Source organism: Echinops telfairi, unplaced genomic scaffold (genome assembly GCF_000313985.2).
Source record: "Echinops telfairi isolate 266 unplaced genomic scaffold, ASM31398v2 ScPeMD7_2;HRSCAF=8, whole genome shotgun sequence".
In the NCBI taxonomy this organism is placed as follows: domain Eukaryota; kingdom Metazoa; phylum Chordata; class Mammalia; order Afrosoricida; family Tenrecidae; genus Echinops; species Echinops telfairi.
In genome coordinates, this window is record NW_022103898.1 from 73,374,676 (window position 1) to 73,396,365 (window position 21,690).

At 38.5% G+C, this 21,690-nt stretch overlaps 1 long non-coding RNA gene across 1 annotated transcript in view; it reads right to left on the reverse strand.

The window, feature by feature from the left end:
* LOC123521594 overlaps positions 1–21,690 on the reverse strand; it is a 114,722-nt gene that overhangs the window by 36,901 nt on the left and 56,131 nt on the right. Inside the window, exon 2 of the long non-coding RNA XR_006680003.1 lies at positions 4,884–4,960. This is a non-coding gene — a long non-coding RNA (uncharacterized LOC123521594). The remainder of the gene's footprint in view (positions 1–4,883; positions 4,961–21,690) is intronic.

Here is a 21,690-nt window from a genome sequence, read left to right on the forward strand (position 1 = left end):
GCTATGGAATTGGCTATGTCCAAACCCTGGGTAATATTTTATCCCCCCGCAGCTACAGCCAATATGCTGCTATTGTTCCGTGCCATCCACTTCGCATCAGTCATGGTGACCTGTGCGTTCAGGACAGACCTGCACCAAAGGGTTTCAAGTTTGTGACCTTTCAGAAACATATCCCTAGGCCTGTCTTCTTAAGTGCCTCTGATGGGTTAAAACTGCCAACCTTTCAGATAGTAGTCCAGCACTTAACGAGTGGTTCTCAGTCCCTCCTAAAACCAATATGCTCATTATAAATCAGATTTTCCATGGACACATTAGCAAATGTGGCTCATTTCTGTTCATAACAGAAATGCCAAATTCATTATTTCTTGAACTTAACATGAAGGATGAAGATGCTCAAATTCAACTGTTTCCTAGCTTTGCTACAGATGATATTATATAACAATTTAATTCACTGCATTGAGTTGATTCTGACTCATAGCTACCCAATAGGACAGGGTATAAAGGTCCATTTAAGACTTCAAATCTTTTAAAAAAAATCATTTTATTGAGGGCTCTTACAAATCTTATTATAAACCGTACATCAATTGTATCTGACATATTCATACATATATTCCATCTTTTTCTTTTTTTAGACATGTACTTTCCATTGAGCCCTTGGGATCAGAGACTAAATATTAATGGGAATAGAAAGCCCCAACTTTTCTCCATGGAGTGGCTGGTGAGTTCAAACCTCTGACCTTGTGGTTAGCAGTTCAGTGTACAGACACTATGCCACCATATGTATATATAATAATATAGTAATATATACATCCAGCCAATTATTTGACCATTATTTAGTCAAATTAAAGAAAAATTATTTGAACATTATTTGGTCAAATTAGCCTTGACCATTATTTGACCATTAGCCTTGACATGAACCCAATGAATCCATAGTCTATGTAAAAGAAATGAGGATACTGTGAGTGGGTTAGAGAGTTTTTAACAGAGGAAAACAATAGTGTTGAACTGCTTACTGATTTTTTTAAAATTATTTTATTGGGGGCTCGTACAACTCTTATCACAATCCATACATGCATCAATTGTGTAAAGCACATTCATTGCCCTCATCATTCTCAAAACATTTGCTCTCCACTTAAGTAAGCCCTTGGCATCAGCTCCTCATCCCGGCCCCTCCCTGGCTCCCCCCTCCGTCGTGAACCCTTGATAATTTATAAATTACTATTATTTTGTCATATCTTACACTGTCTGATGTCTCCCTTCACCCACTTTTCTGTTGTCCATCCCCCAGGGAGAAGGTTATATGTAGATCCTTGTAATCAGCTCCCACTTTCTACCCCACCTTCCCAGTATCGCCACTCTCACCAATGGTCCTGAAGAGATCATCTGTCCTGGATTCTGTTTCCAGTTCCTATCTGTACCAGTGTACATCCTCTGGTCTAGCCAGATTTGTAAGGTAGAATGGGGATCATGATAGTGGGTGGTGAGGAAGCATTTAGGAACTAGAGGAAAGTTGTATGTTTCATCATTACTACACTGCACCCTGACTGGCTCGTCTCCTCCCCAAGACCCTTCTTTAAGGGGATGTCCAGTTGCCTACAGATGGGCTTTGGGTCCCCACTCTGCACTCCCCGTCATTCACAATGATGTGATTTTCTGTTCTTTGATGCCTAATACCTGATCCGTTGGACACCACATGATCACACCGGCTGATGTGCTTCTTTCATGTGGGCTTTGTTGCTTCTCAGCTAGATGGCCGCTTGTTTACCTTCAAGCCTTTAAGAACCCACCTTACTGGTTTCTTGATATAGTTTCAAAGGACAAAGGCAACCAGAGATAAAGAAGACATGCAAGATATTTAGTACTTACTGTAATTGAAACCTTCCACTAAATTATTTCAATGACTTCATGGACTTTCTGATTTCTGACCTTAACCAGATTCTAGTTGTGGAGATAGGTGGAAATGTAAGACCTATTTACTCTTCCTATGGAGTCCTGGTGGCCTAATGATTATGTGTTGTGCTGCTAATCACAAGGTCAGCAATTCAAAACCACCAGCTTGTCCAAAGGAGAATGACAGTCTTGTGAACACATAGGCGCAGTTTCACCTGGTCTTCCAGGGTTGCTATGAGTCAGAATGCAGTCAATGGCAGTGAGAGGGAAGGGAGCTTGGGGGTGTGGTGGTTTCTGCCTCAGGTTGCTAACTTCAAGGTCTGGGATTCAAACCCACAAGTTCCCTGGAAGAAAGACAAGCCTTTGTACTTCTATAACGATTTACAGCCTCGGGAAAGCAAGGGAAGCTTTACCCTGGCCTATAGGGCAGCCATGATTTGGAATTAATTATGCCCACACATGAGCTGGAAACAATTTGATGGCCATGAGAAAGATCTTCACACAAAGGCCAGGAATAGAATACCATATCCTAATAAACAATTTTCAATCCGACATTGATTTTGTGAGGCAACTCATCTGTGTCTGTCTTTTTGATTCTTCACACAGATATCTGAAATACAAGGGACCCAAACCCAAAACCCAGCTCCCACCCATGGGGTCATTCTGACTCATAATGACCCAGAGGACAAGGTGGAACTGCCCCTGGGAGTGTCCAGGATCATGATTCTTTATGGGAGTAGAAAGTGCCATCTTCCTCCTACAGAATGCGGTGGCTTTGAATTGCTGATCTTATAGTTAGCAGCCCAACTTGTAATCATGGGTTTATTGGCTTTGTGGGTAATTAACAGACAACACATTGTGTGCTGTTACATCAGTAACATATCTGTTTTTCCTCAAATATTACTGGTCTCTTGATGGTTCAAAAATTCACTGAATTTCTTCACCTCCCATTTCACATCTCCACTCCTCCCACAAGGTCAGCAGTTCAAACCCAGCAGACAGCCTGAAAGAAAAAGATAAAGTTGCATCTTGCATAAAGTTTTATAATTGGCAAGCCCAAGGAACAGTTCTACTCTGTCCTACAGGGTCATTACAAGTCAGAATTTATTTAAAGGCCTTGGGTTGCTTGTTTATCACAAAAGGATCCTTGTGGATATACTGAGTCCATCAATAAAATCAAGAATGATTTCAGTATCAGCTAATTAACAACCTTAAGTCTTCTATTTGCATCAGGATTGTCCCTTGTGATATAATCAGGGTTTCTAAATGGGTTAATCTTCTCTAATCTCTTGCTAAAAATTAGCATTTCTACCCCAGATCCTGAGTCAGCAAAGACTTAGGCGAAGAACTGGGTGATTTTTATGGACTGCGCTCAAGTGACCTTGGTAAAAAGCTGCTTCTGTTTCAGTATTCCTGGATCTCACTCACTGCTATCAAGTTAATGACATGATATCAAGAATACCAGCTAATTAACAAGTTTTATTCTTCTATTTCCGACAGGAATTGTGATATGATCAGGGCTTCTAAATGATGTTATCCTCTTCAATGCCCTGTTCTTAGGTGATCTCGGTAAAAAGTACATTGTGATTCAGTATTCCTGGGTCTCACTCACTGTCATGGAGTCCACGCTGACTGAGAGTGCACCTTTGGGGCCAGGAACAACTGTTCCTGTGGTTTCCAAGACTGTGACTCCAGGGGGTAGAAACCCTCCACTTTTTCCTGTAAAGTGACCAATGGATTTGAACTGCCCTTGCTATTAGCGGCCCAATGCACACCCAGTATGCCATCAAGGCTCAGAGGTTAGAAAGGCAAATTGTCAGCAGGGTGGAAACAAAATAAACAGTCTCCAAGTCTTAAGTAAAACATAACATATTCAGACCTCCTTAAGATTAAGACATGCAAATGCTTCTGGGACCATTATTCTACCTAGCACAGGGGCACAGTAAAATCTGTTCATGACAGAGAGGTAAGAGAGAGCTTACAGCCAGGAATTTCACATGGCAAACAGCAGATCACTTTATAAATACTGTATAGCACACAACTCAAACTAGTTACAATGTAGCAATCCCAAGGTAAACAGATAAATCTGAGCAATTCCATATCATCCCTGAAAAGAGGCTGGGCTCGTTTTCAGAGAATCTCATTTTTAATATTCTTCGATAGTAGTTACAGTCTATTAGGATGGGCATCAGATTCCGAATCAACACCGTGAAAGGGCCTGGCCTGTTGTATACCCAAAGTGATATCAATAAACAAATTACACTAAATCATGAGTATGGGATCTCTTTGTAAGTGCTAAAGCCCTGTGTGAATCAAATTTGGCTAAAATAAATTCTAATATGATCATTTTTATTAAAATAATTATTTGTAAAGGTCCCATTGACGGAGAGGACATAATAAAATTGCCAGCTGTGATAAAACCAACATTCATATTAATTAGTCAATAAGCAACACCACCAGTAACAATAACAAAAGAGTTGCTGTCAAGTCAATTCTAACTCATGGCAACTCCCTCTGTGTGCTTCAGAGCGGAGCGTCCTTGCAGGGTTTTCAGCAGCTGAGATCTGGCTGTGGTGGGGGAGCCAGGTCTTTCGTCCAAAGTCACTGAGTGGATTAAACCATCTATCTTGGGGTTAGTGGCCAAGAGTGTAAGCATGTAATAATAACAATAAAATTCTATTATTGCATTTGAAACTTGGCATCTTTACCTTTGTAACAAACTTTTGAAAAAGCAAAGGCTTTTATTCAGCTCCATTTTATAGGCATAGAAACTAAGGCTTAGTCTCTTCACCAACACCACACGGAATATGGATTGAGGGAAGGACTAGAAGTTAAATGCCAACTTTAAGATCAGCTACATATTTCTTCAGAGATTTAACTACAGCAAAGCCAGTATTATCATTCACATTCCGATCTGCCAAATCACAAACAGCAGGAAACAGGATAATTTTCTAGACAAGGAGTAAACAATATTACACAGCCAAGGTACTCACAAAGCAGCTTTACTGGCAGCGTTTAGAGTCCTTTGGTTTCCAAGATTCTCCATAAAACGCCACATTCAGATCAACTCCTAGAAGAATCCAAGAATAGAGAAACCATCTAAATGCTGAGAAGCTTACTTTAAAAAATGAGAAGTAGCCTACTTGATATCGACAGGGCTTCCGTCAGAGTATGTGGTTTTCAACTGCACCGGCTGGAACAGCTCTGCTGACGTGCTTTACATTTCCAAGATATGATGTAAAGGCGCCCCTCTTGATGCTAACTAATCCATAGCACATATGACCATATGTCCTGAGTTTATTTGTAAGCATTATTTGATTCTAATTCTAATTCCCCAGTGCGCATTGTAGTTATGCCATAAAAAAAAATCTGTGAGATTAATTTCAAACCAGTCTCCGGAATTTAAAAATATCAATGCTTTGAACTTTTGGGTGATTTCCCCCTCTCTACTTGATGTGTGTGTGTGTGTGTGTGTTTAGAAAGTAATCACCTGAAATATTTACATAGTTGTCCTAAAACTTTATTTATATTAAAATAATTTTAAAATTAAAGAATCACGTCTTACTGAAAGTTTTTTCTTTTTTTTAATTGAAAGAAGTTGTCTTACTAAAAAGAAAGGCATTGGAAGTACAGAAATACTTGAAAAACACTCCAAGAAAATAATCAAAATGTAACTATTTATTATTGAACGCCTTTTGATTACATAAACTTTGAAATAAGATATTAAATATGTGCTCAACTCTGTTACAAAAAAAGAAATAAAGGAGCTACAGATGAAGTGGTATTTGCTTTAAGCATGTGAATATTGACTCATGTAATACTTTAAAAATACTTAGCACAGAGTTTGGCAGGAATGTAATAATAATCGCAATTTTTATAATTGTTAGTTACTACTTAAGAAAGTGTAAAACACCTCATAAAAACATCTAATAAATATTAGTTTCCTACTGGTTCCTTGCTTGAAAAATATGAATTTATTCAAATACACAAGACCAGATATTATTTTATTGAACATGGCTTATTGTCTCAAATAAACATGATCATGAAAAATTAGATTGTTTGACAAAGATTGTTCAAAAATATTTCACATGGGCCAAGATGGATATTTTACAGGAAAATTCAATAATTTAGGTAGCACTAATGATGTTACTGGATTTTATCAGAAACATACGATGAAAGGAATTCTAGATCAACAATCAGTATGCTTATTTTGTAAGATCCAAAACTATAAGCAGATTATGGACACATTACTTTCTGCAATTTAGTAAATATCATACAAATGATCAGTTCTACATATGAAGAAACTCCTTGTTGTGAAAACTGGATTCATTCTAATTTAGACTCAGAATAGGAAAAATTATTATATCACATAGAATAAGATAAATTTATTTATATAGTAAACATTAAGGACACATCATTTTACTGCAATTAACTATTTGTTGACTATCACTGAAATATATGATTTTTAACCTATTTCATTTTTCTATTTGGTGATATATGTATGGGCTTCAAAAAGATCATAGAAAAGTTACACATATTTTAATGCTATTTTCTCACAAACTTTTGAAGCCCCTTCATATTAGTATTATTACTAAACTCCACTTTGGTCTGCATCATTACCTTGCTTACCCATGCCTACAAATCCAAGTCACCCCATATTTTGTTGCTCATGTAAAATAAAATTACATTGTTTTCCTCTGGAAATTCTCTGAATTTCTTCAAGAACATTAGACCATCAGAAATCATTGTAATTCATAGCTTTTGTGGTTTCTTTGTCTGTCAAAATAGGGCTCCAAAAGTTTTCTCATTTGTTTTAGAGAAGATTTACAATTTTTTTTTTAGGTTCCAGAAAATGGTCTTAAAAGGTTTATGTTTATGGGTCACTAAACAAAAATCAAGATGTTATTTTACAGTTAAAATTGTCATATCTACCAAATACAGATATATTTTAAGTAAAGAAAAAGGGAGACAGAGAAAGCAAAAGAGAGGTGGTTAAAATTAAATCAAATTACTTTTTTTCAGTCATTTTCACTTAGTACAACACTGAGTAATTATGACCTTCTGAAACATACAAATCTAAATCATAGATGGGTTTTTACAAAATGTTTTGATTAAGAAAACCAATTGTTTTGTAGTCTCCTTAGTGTAAAACCAATTATCAAAAGGACATTCTGTCTACAATCTACACTGTATTACTTTAAAATTCTATAAACTAAGAGAATTTTCTCAGTTCATTATACTGAAAATCAATAAACATAAGAAGAGAAAGCAAAAAATTTATGAATCTCTAAGCCACCGAAAGACTAAATTATTCTCTAATATCTTATCTAATCATCAGGTAAATTTTATACTTTTAATTCTGTAATTTTACAGGCTATTATTTAGATAATTTAAATGGCTGTACTGCTAGAAAGGACCAGCAGCTAATTCAATATAGTTCTTTTCATGCTCAATGGTGCCTGGAAGTTCCATGTCTGGTCTGTGATTATGACATAATTAATTGATTGAGGAATGTTAGTTACAATCAAAACGCATCACCCAGGGCAGCGGTTTGCTTAAGGTACAGCAGGTATGGCACATACAATGGGCTCACCCTGCAGGGGAATTTCTATTAACCCAGCAGTTTCTATTAACTCAGTTATATCCAATGTGCGTCCTCTTCAAGTAAGATAGACATCCAGAGATATATCAAAGGGGAATGAAATGCAAACTCACTGCCATCGAGTAGATTCTGACTCATAAGCAACCCTAAAGGATAGAGTAGAACTGCCCCTGAGGGTTTTGCAGACCCTAAATCTTTATGGGAGTAGAAAGCATCATCTTTCTCTTGTGGAGCAACTAGTAGTTTCGAGCTCCTGACCTTGCAGTTATCAGCCCAACGTGTAACTCACTATACTCCCCAGGGCTCCTGGAGACTGGTAGAACTCTATTCTGCCATCCAAATCATACCGTTTCCCCGAAAATAAGACAGTATCTTATATTTTTGCTCCCAAAGATGCGCTAGGTCTTATTTTCAGGGGATGTCTTATTTTTCCATGAAGAAGAATACGGTACACATTTATTGTTTATTATTTTGTTAAAAGAGACCTCATACTCTCTGTCTGCTCTGGCTGCGTTCCAGCCAACAGTGAAATGTGCGGCCGCGCCCACCTCTATGGTCCAGAGTCCAGAGTTACGGTAGCTTCAGGGGGCCCTATTTTGGGGGAAGTCTTATTTTCGGGGGGATGGGGGGAATGCCTTATATTTCAGCGAGAGGCAAAACTGTAAGTAGGTCTTATTTTGGGGGGATGTCTTACTTTTCAGGAAACAGGGTAGCAACCCTGTAGGGCAGAGTAGAACTTATCCCTTATGTTTTGGAGACTGTAGCTCCTTATGGGAGTAGAGGGGTAATAGAGATAGTGCTTGGCTCCAAGGCACAAGTTCAGGGGTAAGGAACGCCTTATAAGTCTCAGAATGATGTTTCAAAGCACCATAAACATGAAAGGCATTCTGATGACTGACACTGTCAAGGTTATCAATGTCTATTCATCTTGACATGAGGTTGGAGAAGAGTTTGGAGCTTAATTCAGAGATTGTTCTAGAAGCAAGTTACTCTTGCCAAGCACCAGGCCCAAGGTCTATAACTTTTTCTCACTTATGAACAAACCTTAATCAATCAATCAATAAAATATATTTTGACAAGATATTTATTGAAAAATATAAAAAAGAAAATATATGACAAAGCCAAAAAATTACATCACCTGAGACTATCAATTTTATTGCTATATCTGAAAAAGCAGGCAAAATGTATGCAAAAATAGAACTTACAGAAACCATATTAAAGCTAAAAATGAATATGTAACATTCTATAAATGCACACTCAAAAAATTTTCAGTAATGGCAGCAGATAATCTTAGGGGACAGATTTTTCCTTTAACTTAATACCCTCTACTCATGTTTGTACACTCTTCAGAACTTAAGAAAAACTTATCTGAAGGAAATAGCCATTAGTACACCAGTCATAGTTCATGATTCATGACAGCTTTTAGCACGCATAATAAATAAAAAAAATAACTGAAAAAAATCTACTGGAGTCTTTTAAATATCGTGTTTCATTTTCTTTACTCCTAAGCCTGGAAGAGATGAGATGTCTGTTTGTTTTGGAAGCAGAGGGCAAACACTCTATGAAAAGCAGAACTTAAAGTGAGTGACTAATGATCAAGACAGCAAATGTATACTCATGTCAGCTGATAAGCGGCTGAGCTGACCTCTAAGGTTGAAGGATATGAGGGCTTTGTGGCAAAGACTGAGAATAGCATTACTTGTGCAAGTAAATAAATGATAGGCATGAGACACGTCATAGCCTTAGATATCCAATAACAATTCCATTGTTTGATGTTTACTCAGCCGCCAAAGGTGATCTTTGAAAGTCAGAGGAAGTAGATTATCTAAAGCTCTGTTACACACAAGTCCAGAACTAGCATTTACAGTTAAAGTACACGAACATTTTCACAGCGGGCTTCATGATCACACAGGCTGGTGTGCTTCTTCCAGTGGCCTTTGTTGCTTCTCAGCTAGATGGTCGCTTGTTTACCTTCAAGTCTTTAAGACCCCAGATACTTTATCTTTTGATAGTCGGGCACCATCAGCTTTCTTCACATTTGCTATGCACCCACTTTGTCTCCAGCAATCATGTCAGGAAGCTGAGCATCATGGAATGCCAAGTTATTAGAACAAAGGGTTCTTGCATTGAAGGAGTACTTGAGGCCCAATGTCCATCTGCTACCTTGATACTTAACATATAAATATATGTACATAGATCAATTTCCCTATTTTTTATATAAATGTTTACATATGTACACACCCGTATTTAGACCTCTATAAATGTCCTTTGCCTCCTAGTTCTTTCCTCTATTTCCTTTTACTTTCCTCTTGTCCCACTATCATGTTCTGCCTTCATTCAGGTTTCAGTAATTCCTTTCAGTTACATTGACCTTGATCAAGCCCTACCAGGCATCCTATGCCCTCATTGCCATTGATTTTAGATCACTTACCATTCCCTTGTCCCTGGGTTTGTTAACATCCACTTCCTTTCCCCCGGCATCCCCCTCTACCATGTACCCTGGGAACCATTGGTCCTGTTGTTTTCTCCTCAGGATTGTTTATCCCGCCTATATTATCTAGATAAACATGCAGACACTCTAATAAGCACAAAAACAAGGCAGAGCAAAACAAAACAACAAAGGAAAACAAAAAACCCAAACAACAACAAAAAGCAACTACAAAAAAAGAAGAGCCTATAAATAGTTCCAGGTCTGTTTGTTGAATGTTCGGAGTGTTTTCTGGTCGAGTCTGATGGGGTGCCACACTCTGGCTCCAAAGTCTATTTTTAGTATTCCCTGGGGGGGTTTCATTGCCTTGCTCCCCTTGCTGCCCTGTTGCATGCCCTTAGCATTTCACCCCTGTGTGGTGGGGTCAGATAGGGCACAATTCCTGCACTGTACTTCCAGTGTTGTCCTTCACAGTGTTATGGGTCAGTAGGGATGTCCTGTCTCATAGTGGGGCCAGCCCTATGGTCCTCTCTGTGCAATGGCTGCTCTGAGCAGGAATATCATCCTCGGTGATTGATGGGCCAGAGTGTGTGCCACTCTCTCCCCTTCCCTCTTCATTTGCTCCTGTGTGCACTGATCAGATGTACCCCTCACCCTGAGCTGTAGCTTCATGGCTTTCTTCTCAAGTGAATTCTTCTGGAGGAAGGGTGTCCACATAGTTGGAATTGGGGCCGACTCCACAGACTTCTCCATTTTTATAAGGGCATATAGTCTCATCTTTCTCCTGTGGAGTAGCCAGTGGATGCAAGTCACTGACATTATGGTTAGCAGCACAATACTAAATTCACTATGCCACTAAATAGGTCAAAATAAATAGCTTAACCCTAAACAAGAAGAAAAGCAGCATCCAAAGAAGTGCACCAGGACAAAAACAAAACAAACCACTACCAATGAGTCAATTCCAACTCATAACAATCCTATGTAGAGTTTCCTAAGCTATAAATCTTTACAGGCAATCAGCCTCATCTTTCTCCCACCAAGCAGCTAGTGGGTTGAAACCACTGACCTTTTGGCTAGCAGTCCAATGCTTACCCAACAATACCACCACAGTTACCCCTAATAGGAAAGAATAAAAATTAGAGCATAAATAAATAAAAAAGAAAAGAAAATCTATAGAAAGTATCAACAAATCTCGGAGATTGTTCTTGAAAATGATCAATAAAATTGACAAACCACTGGCAAAATTAACAAAGGAAATTGATACAAATATGAAAATAACCAAAATAAGAAATGAGATAGGTGATAATACAACAGATCCAAATGAGTTAAAAAGTATTACAGCAGGTAAGGGGGAATTGGTTAGCTAATAATAAAGAATACAAGAAGGAAGAAACTTCTAAAATTGATTGTGGTGATGATTGCACAAATTTTTGGTATTTTTAAACCACTCAGTTATATCATATGTCAATAAAACTATTAAAATAAACAAAATGAAGTCAAAATAGGTTTACACCACTGCAAATTAGACCATAACAGAATATAATGAAAAAATGCTATCAAACAAATTTAAAAATGAATTTCAATAAAATTGAAGTAATCAACAAATTTGCAGAAGCACACTACCTAACTAACCAAAACAGAGGCACAAATAAAGAAAATAGAAAAAGACTGATGATGTCACAAACTCACCCAACTCCCCCGAAAAAAGTCCGAGTCCAGGCAGTTTCATTGAAGAAAACCATCAAATATTCAGAGAAGAGGTGACACCAGTTCTACTCAAACTACTCGAGAACGTGCATAAAGAAGAAATATCCTCAAATCCATTGTTTGTATCCAGTGTAACCCTGATACCAACTCCAGGGAAAGGCACCACTACAAAAGAAAATTACACATCAAAACACAGCGTGGAAGAGATGATGTAGTAAAAGAGTGAACAGGAATTGTCACTGGCCACGTGGAGAACACAAAGCACAATGTTATAGTGAAATGTACAAAGACCTCGGGTTAGAAAGCTAAATTGAAGAACACACTCAGCATATCTCAAGTCAGTCTAAAGAATTAAAGAAAAAATGTAAACCTTGAGTTAGACTGTTGAAGGACTCTCTGGGCAAAATAAGGAAGGATACGGGAAGCATCAAAAGAAGATGAAAGGAATATAGAGTCACCATACCCAAAGAATTGGTCGATACTCAACCATTTCAAGAGGGAGCATAAAATCAAGAACCAATGGAAGTAATAAAGAAAGAAGTCCAAGCTGCACTGAAGACATTTGCAAACAACAAGGCACTTGGAATTGGCAGAATACCAATAGAAATGTTTAAGCAAGCTAATAGAGGTTCTTAAAGCATCCACTTGCCTATACTATGAAATTTGGGGACAACTACCTGGCCACTCAATTGGAAGAGTTCCATATCTGTGTCCATGTCAAACAAAGCTGACCTAACAGAATGGGACATTACAAAACAATCTCTTGAACATCACATGCAAGTAAAATTTTGTTGAAGATAATTTTTAAATGTTTGCAGCAATAAATCAATAGGCAGTATATTAGTCCAGGTTGACCAAAGGAACAAATCCAGAGACACTCATGTGCATAAGAGAGAGCTTTATACCAACAAGCAATTGGATATTGAGAAAACATCCCAGCCCACTCCAGATAAAGTCCTTAAGTCTGATATTAGCCCATATGTCCGATACTAGTCTATGAATCCCTTTCAGACTCACACTGCACATAGAATGATGCCAAGTGCAGAAAGATCACAGGTCCGTGGTTAGAAAATATTGTGGATCCAGTGGCAGTGGAAGCATCTCCAGAGTTGTGGCTGCCATCGACGTGGCTTCATGTGGCTTGTTTAACAGGTAGGTCTAGCAGATAGAGAGCGTGTCTCACCTCCCGGGAGGAAAAGATGAAGTGAGAAAGAAAGCCATGCCCACAAGGGGGGATCACCAGGCTGTGACCTGATTGACAAGCTAGCCTCCACCCCTCCGCTCTTATTTATCAAGTTGAAATTGTCTAACTACCACGAGAAGCTACCTGAAATCAAAGCCAGCAGAGGACATGGCACAAGGTAACTATTTGAAAAAAATACCAGAAAGAAGTTTATTTATGTTTTATTGACTATACAAAGACATTAAACTGTGTGGATGGTGACACACTATGGATCACATGAGAATGGGAATTCCAGAACCCTTCATTGTCCTCATGAGGAACCTGTACGTGAACCAAAGGGCAGTTATTCGAACAGAACAAGGGAACACCATGAGATTTAAGAGCAGGAAAGGTGTGTGTCAGCATTGCATTCTTTACCATACTTATTCAATTTGTATGTTCGGCAAATAATCTTGAAAATTGGACTATAGGAAGAAGAATGCTGCGTCAGGATTGGAGGAAGGCTTACTAACAACCTGCCATACGCACATGAACAGCCTTGCCTGCTGAAATTGAGGACTTGAAGCATTTGCTGTCAATGATTTAATTTTCCTTGGGATCCACAGTCAATGGTCATAAAAGCAGCAGCGAAGAAATCAGCCGACCTGTTGCATTGGGCAAATCTGCTACCCAAGACCTCTGTAAAGTGTTGAAGAGGAAGGATGCTGCCTTGAGTACTAAAGGGTGCTTTATGCTAGCCGCACTTGGTATTTTCAATCACTTCATATGCATGTGAAAGCTGGACAATGAACAAGGAAGACTGAAAGAAGAATTGATGCATTTGAATTATGATGTTTGCAAAGAATATTGAAAGTATCTTGGACCACCTAAAGAACAAACAAATCTGTGTTAAAAAACAGACACACTTCTCCAAAGAAGTGAGAATGGTGTGCAAGACTTTAGTCACATACTTTGAATGTATTATCAGGAGACACCAGTCCCTAGAATAGTGCTTCATGCTTGTAAAGTAGAGGGTTGGCAAAAAAAGAGGAAAATCGGTGAGATGGATTATCGAGATGGATTATCACAGCGTCAACAATGGACTCAAACATAACTGTGAGGATAGCTCAGGACTGAGCGATAGTTCCTTCTTTGCATGTAGGGTTGCTGTGGGACTACATCTGATTTCTTCCAGCTCCCAAAGCTGATGGCCATAAACCAGAGGTTTGACAGGACTCCTCTTTGCCAACTCTACATCCTACAGTACTTCTGTGGCTAGGCTGGATAATTCATTGTGATGGCCACACAGAACTCACAGATGTTACTCACAATTATAGATTTTATTAGGGAGGTAATCCAGTTACAATTCGGTTGAGAAGTGTCCAAAATAGGATTCTTCACTCAGAAGAGCTTCTTCTCTCCTGTGCCCACAGGTAGGCATGGGATCCTCAGCCTCTTGGCCTAGATTCTGTCTTGCTTAGACAATGTTACAAAATTCCTTTAAGGTTGCCAATAAATGACCAAAGAGCAGGCTGTTCCACCTTAAGCCTGAACTTGAGGGCGTTCAGCTCCAGTTCCAGGCATGAGCAAACCACATTTTCCCAATTAGGTGCCCAGAGGCACCTCACTACACAAGCCATCCTCCTGTCCCAAAGCACTTAGAACCTTACTTGTTCTACGAGCTAGGAAGCCTACCAACTCTGTCTCCTGCTGACTCCTTCTGCTGCTGCTGCTCCTCCACACCTAGTCTAAAGTCAAAGGTGTCTTGGGATCAGGATGATTCAATGTGCAGGGATATAGGGGTCCAAAGGGTGCACACTATTGCTGGTTATTCTCTCTCTTGCGGGTTTTGAGACCTTCCTTTTTCCGAGATGGCTTATTTTATATCCAGCAGGATGGAAACCCTAATCAATCCTGCTAACCCTCAGAGTTGAATCATAAGTCTAATCAGTATATTCCCCCACTTGCTTACTTACCCAGACCCATCAGGAAAACAAAGGCTCGTTGGTAGGAGCTATCAAAGGCTAGAGGGGTCCTGATGGCAAAGTGGGCTCAGAGTTGGGGTGCTAACCACAAGGCCAGCCTTACTCTAAGGGAGAAAGATGACAGTTTCTACTCCCATAAAGGGCTAGCCTCAGAAACCCATCGGAGCAGTTCCACCCTGTCCCACGGGGTTGTTATGAGCAGGGATCCGCTGCTGGCAGTAAGTCGAGTAACAAAGCTCTGGTTAGAGAGCCATATTAGATATTTCACTGCACTGGCGACTCTGTGAGTCAATACTAACTCACAGGAAACTATGAATGACAATAATCCCTCATGAATATACAAAAATTCTTAACCACATTCTAGATAATAGAATTCAACAGCATGAAAAAGTAATAATTAAATGAGATGCATACCAGGGCTAAAAAGACCCATTTGGAAAAAAAAAAATCAATCAACATAGTTCTCTATATAACTAAAACAAATAAAAGAATCACATGATTATATCAATCCATGATGAGAAAGTGTTTGATAAAATGCAACAACTTTTCATGCTAAAATTCTAAGCAAAGCAAAAATAGATGAATAATTCCTCACATAATGAGCATATGAATAACCAACCAACATTATTCAGTAGAGAAGGTTGAGAGAACTTGAGAAAGAGACAAAAAAAGTAACTTATCCCTGTTCTTATTCTATTTTGTACTAGAAGTGCCAGCTAGAACAGTAAGATAAAAATGAGAAATAAATGGGATCCAAATCTTATTTGTAGATGACATGATCTAACAATAAAAAATCCTAAAGATTCCACCATGAAGTTTCTGGAACTAACAGAAGGATTTAGCAAAGTGGTAGAATGTGAGATCAACAACAAAAATCAGTTGGGGTTCTCTAACCCTAACAAATAGGACTTTGAAAAGAAAATTGAGAAATCAATAGCATTTACAACAGTCCCCAAAAGGATAAAATACCTGGGAACAAACCCAATCAAAGAGCTATAAGACTTATACCAGGAAAACTGTAAAATACTTCTGCAAAAAATTAAAAAAGATCTACATAAATGAAAAACATTGCATGTTCATGAATTGGAAGACTTGACTTAACATATTGATATGTAAATACTACCTTCCAAAGTAATTCTTCTTCATTATAAAGCTCCACCATATAAAATATTCATGGTCTCTACTCTCATTGTTGGCCCTGAGGGGGTTTATCTATCCTGGATTCCCTGTGATGCAGGCTCTAATATGTACCAGTGTGCGTGTTCTGGTCTAATCCGATTTGTAAATTAGAATTGAGGTCATGATAGTTGGGGGAAGGAAGCACCAAAGAACTAGAGGAAAGTTGTATACTTCATGGACCAACAATGAGAGTAGAGATACCAGGACGATTAGGGGAGGGTGGGGGGAAATGGGGAAATCAATCACAAGGATCAACTATAACCCCCTCCCAGGGGGATGAATAATTGTGGGTGAGGGGCAATGGAGGACAATGTAAGATATGAAAATAATAACCTTTAACTTATCAAGGGTTCATGAGGAAGGGCGGGTGGAGGAGAAAGGGGGAAGAATTGGGGAGCTGATATCAGGGGCTCAAGGGAGAAGAGAATGCTTTGAAAATGATGATGGCAGCATATAGGTAAGTGTGCTTGACACACTGGATGAATGTTTGGATTGTGATAAAAGAGATGTAAGAGCCCCCAATAAAAGTATTTAAAAAAATATTTATGATCAATATTCATGTACTTTGATCTAAGTAGCTAGCCATAAAATTCATGTCCTCCATCTCAGTAACATACTTCCAACTCTTTAGCTTGAACCTTCATGGCCACCATGAACATATCTATCAGCATGTGAGGAATGAAATTACTTGGCTCTTCAATTCATAGCCTTCGTAACTTCAGCCATGTAACTAGATAGGGCCATGTTATTCTACTGTGTATAAGAATGAGCCATTTCAGAAGCAGAAATTATTACACATTCACATATTTCAGATGGACAAGGATTCCCAATGCCTCTGCAGTAATGTTTTCAGAAAATCTTAGTCCCTTCCTCTCCTCTCCACTACTTCTAACATCTTTCCCCTCTCCAAGTGCCTTAACCATCCCCAGTCACCCTTCCAGGTCATTAGAGAAAATAAATGCCATCATTTCAGGAAGCAATTCCAAAACTTCTAGATTACCAATGTCTACCTCTATCTCTGTTAGCCCTTCCTATAGGTTTTTCACACTGGAGTGGCTTGCATGCTGCAGTGATGCTGGAAGCTATGTTGGTATTTCAAATACCAGCAGGTTCACCCAAGGTGTACCAGTTCCAACAGAGCTTCCAGTCAAAGACAGAGTAGAAACAGGCGTGGCCATCTATGTCTTAAAGTTAGCCTATTAAAAGCCTTATGAATCAGAACAAAGCACTGTCTGATTCTCTTACTTTGTAAACATCCTCAGGGAGGCTCACTCACTAGAGGGGAACATAATGTTCTGTTAAGAAGCAGGCCAACGAAGGTGAGAGACCCTCGTGAGACAGACTAGCAAAACATCTACAACTAGGTGTTCAAACACACTGATGCGGGACAGGGCAACATGTCCTTTCACTGCACACAAGGTTCACTTGATGAAAGCAAGCTATCACTATTAGTCCTTCATTCATTTCTTTCTACCTAACAATGGAGGTGAGGTTCTTCTTGTTTATCAAGCATGACCTCCTGGTGTTTGATCATTATTTCATCATGACAATGGATGCTTTTGCTATTTGATATGATCCTCCAGTCTTCAGCCTTCTCCAATGTCACTTTGTCCCTTGTACTCCTAAAAGCACTGACACATTTTATTTTCCATCACTTGCTATTCCATCCCTCGGTATCTTTCACAAGTATGGTCTTTCATATTTTGGTGTTTTACTGAGAGTCAGTCCCTATCAAAGAATGCTCCTTTTCACGTCTCTGTTAGAACAATTCTATTTATTCTTTGAGAACAAACTTAGGAGTTGCCCCTCTGTGAGTTAAACATGTGTTATCATGTACTGACATGATAAGAAACTTTCAGGAGAAGTGATAATAGAGGAAGACTCACGGTATCCAGAATTGATAGATGTTAATATGCTTCAGTTATGATGTTGAATTTCTTGCTTAATTCCTACCTTTCACATACATTTACACTTAATTCATGAAAAGCATTTCAACTGCTAGCTGACAGCCAAGAATAGTCTTAAGTCTTTCAGATTTTCAGATAATTACAAAAATATCTTCAATTGTCAAGAAATTATCAATTTCCCACCTGTTTAGGAAGAGCTTTTTGAGCTACAAGGGGTGAAAAACAAGTCAAGTTACACAGTTGCTGCAACATACTTGTTGCCAAGAAAATCAAAATAAAATAAAGTCCCTTTGCTTTCATTTATTTTCCTGCGTTTTCTACAAATTCCTAATACCAGTGAGCTATAATATTATAATAAAAATAAGTCGAGGATCTTATAGTCGTTGGCAGGTTTCTTCCTTGGAACTACAAAGAAGCTGTGACCTAAGCTGTTACAATTGACCCAGAAAAGGTACACATTGCTTTGCTTTGCTTTCCTTTGTCATGATCGTTGTTGTTGTTGTTGTTGGGCTTTTGTACCTTTTGTGTTGTTTTGTTTGGTGTCATTTTATTTTGTTCTGTTTGCTACCCAGCTGTATTACATTGTTGTTGCTGTTGTTGCTGCTATTGTGTGCCATCACGCAGATTCTGACTCCTCGTGACTCTGTAGGAAGGCCATAATAGAACTGCTTCTTAGACATTCCAGAGCTGAAATTTCTACAAGATCTTTTTCTCCCTTGGAGCCACTGGTAGGTTCAAAACTTTGACCTTTTTGTTATCACAAAGATGCTTGTCCATCGTCCAATTAATGTTTATTAGTAAGCAGTAAATCAAATAACTTCTCCTTACTACTATTTAGCACTTACGACAAACGTTATCAGTATCTGAAGCCAAATAATCAAAGCTGCTGAATTTTCTGTGCATATTTTGATTGCAAAATCTCAACGTTGCAGCAGGATTAGCCGGGTTTCCTAGCGGGCTGGTTAGTAACCATCTCCACGGACATTTCAGCTTTCTTAATGAACCGTTTGCTATCACACACTGTTGAGACAGTTCCGGAGTCACCGTCCAGCAATGAGATAAAGATGTGAAATTTGGTAAATTCTCAAAATCTGTCAAGTTTAATACCACAATTTTCTTCACAAATGCCACATGGTTCACCAAAATTTTCCCTGTGCCGTGAAAAGGCTGCTGGAAGACCAATGTTTTCAAACTGCCCAGCTCGATTACACTGGGGTGGTACCACTTATCTAACTAAAGCTATTTTAAGCATCTTCTTGGATCACAGTACACTATATTGTAAATCTAATTACATTTGCCCACAGGGAAGCAAGTACATATGAGCACTGCTCTGTAATTTACTTAACAAAAGGCACCGGATTTTTCTTCATAGCATTTATCAAAATTATTGTATTGTTATTTATGTTTCCAAAGCCTGTCTCTTCCACTATAAATTCCATAAGGGCATCAGGATGTATTAGATATGCAGTTCTTCACACAGTGCTCAGATGCCCAATACATATTTGATGAATGAATGAACAACCATATAAGAAATGATTAAATGTATATAAATTTATGTCTGTCACTTTAAACTTAAGCTGAAAACTGATAAATATTTCAGAGATTTTAGGGGACATGGTACAGTGTATTAGAGCAACACACAGAGTTTCAATTCAGTTGTTAGGGATTTAATGACAGATCTGGTATTTAATATTTCTGTGGTCAAAGACAAGTGGAACGTACTTTTTAGGCCTCTGTGTCTTTATCTGTATAATGTAAATACTTATTCTTCAAAGTTGGAGTATGTAGCATGACCCGGGCACACCGCAAGATATCATTCTGTTAGATAATATCACTTTTTAATAGCGTAAATTGCTTTTAAGTAAATCATCTTCATCTACATTTTCCAAGGGCTTCAACACTTTGACAACACATTTTGAGGACATGCGGACTGTGATGACTCACTAGTAATTTACAGCAATAAAATGAAATTTCTGGCAAGCTTCATGCCTATCTTCTCAATTACTTCTAGCCATCTCAACAAGTTACTTTCCACTAAATTTCAGATTTCTTTACTCTGTCCACTACTCTTCACATTAAGAATTGTTCTCAGCCGATACATGCCCTTAATTGCTTTATCAATGTATGATTAGTTTAATGTTCTAACCTAAATTAAAGCCTCGTCCTTGATCAACATCCATTTAATAAGTGCTTAGATTTGGTAACTTTGACCACTGCCACTATGGTAACAGCAACTGACCATAAAGTTGCCCAATATTTCTGCAGCTAACCTTTTTTGAAGCCTTATCCTTATTTTGTGCATAAAGAAAGAGGTCCAATTTTACTCCTTAATGTTGTTCATTCACCTATTCATCCAATAGACACTTACTGAATGTCACCTACATGCCAGGTACTGAGTTAGGTTACAAAGTTACAATGCTGAACACACGAAGCTCTCTACTATTAATCAGCTCACAGTCTAATTAGGGGATAAAAACCAAGACATATCAAATTATGAAATCTGTGCTACATATACTAAATCTGCAGAGAACTTTAAGAAAGTGCTGAGAAAGCATATGTAATCCAGCCAGAGGAGAATGAAGGACCAAGACAGAGTCCCAGAAACAGAGCTAGTTGGGACACACCGAGAAGATGAGGAGGAATCAATGAGCTAAAAGGTTAAGAAAGGCATTTCAGGCCTGAGGGGCAGCATGAAACACAGAAGCAGCAATAACACATCCAGAAAGGAAATGCTGAGACAGTAAATTTATTTCAAGAGTCTTTTACTAGACCATCAGTCCAGACAAACTATGTCTCTAACATGATAATGTGCAAGAAAGGGTTTTATATTGTTTAGGTTAAAATTAAATGTCATTATAATTTGAAAAATCTGTCAATTCAAGCATTTTCCTCTTGGACGACATGCCATATACAGCAGGATTAGGAAACATTCCAATTTGTTAGTATTTACTAATGATTTCAAGTTATGTAGATTCTTGACATTCCAAAATTATGCATTGTCTTAATGACACAGAGGTCACCATGGAAAGAGAAGATGACCCAACAGAAGCACATACTCAATAACGGTTCTCATAGTCCTAGACTGTCAGACTACGTCAGAATTGGCTCGCTCTTTTCACAACTGCAGAAAATAAAAAGAAGCAATATGCAATAATGTTAGTAACGTGCCCCAAATCAGACTATTCATGCTAAAATGACTGTCATAGATGCCAAAGGAGAAACATTTTAAAGGCAACATTGTGCCAAGGAAAAGACAAAAAAGCTAACACTATTTCCATTCTAGATCAAGGGCAAGTGATAAAGTATTGCTACTAGAGTTCTAGTTCACATACATATATGTTGATTCTAAACAAAGCTTCTTTCACGATGTCTCTGCAATGGATTTGCAGGCAAATTCTCTCAATCAAACACTTGTCTTGGTCTGGTTAGGATGCCTTCAAAGATAGGATACTTTTTCTGCCATGGGAAAGAGTAAAGCCGAAACAAAAGCTAACAGCAAATTTGTAACACATTCAAGTGGACATCTTCCCAAATCACTGACCTTGCGACAACTTTACGGGGATGCTGCCCACAGAAAACCATTGGTTTTAGACGGATCACACATTTCCAAGGCAGCTGGGGAGGAGGTTGTAGATGATCATAGAGGCGACTATAAACTTTAACGAGTGAAAAAACTGTGACTGAAGGTCAGAAACTGGTGGAAGAGGACCACAGAACTACTGCTGATATGATAGCTTCTGATGTGGGAACCTTATAGGATTCTGTATCTCCAGTTGTCAAAAAAAAAGCGTGGCCTGAACAAACTTTCCATTTGATGGGCACCAAAAGGG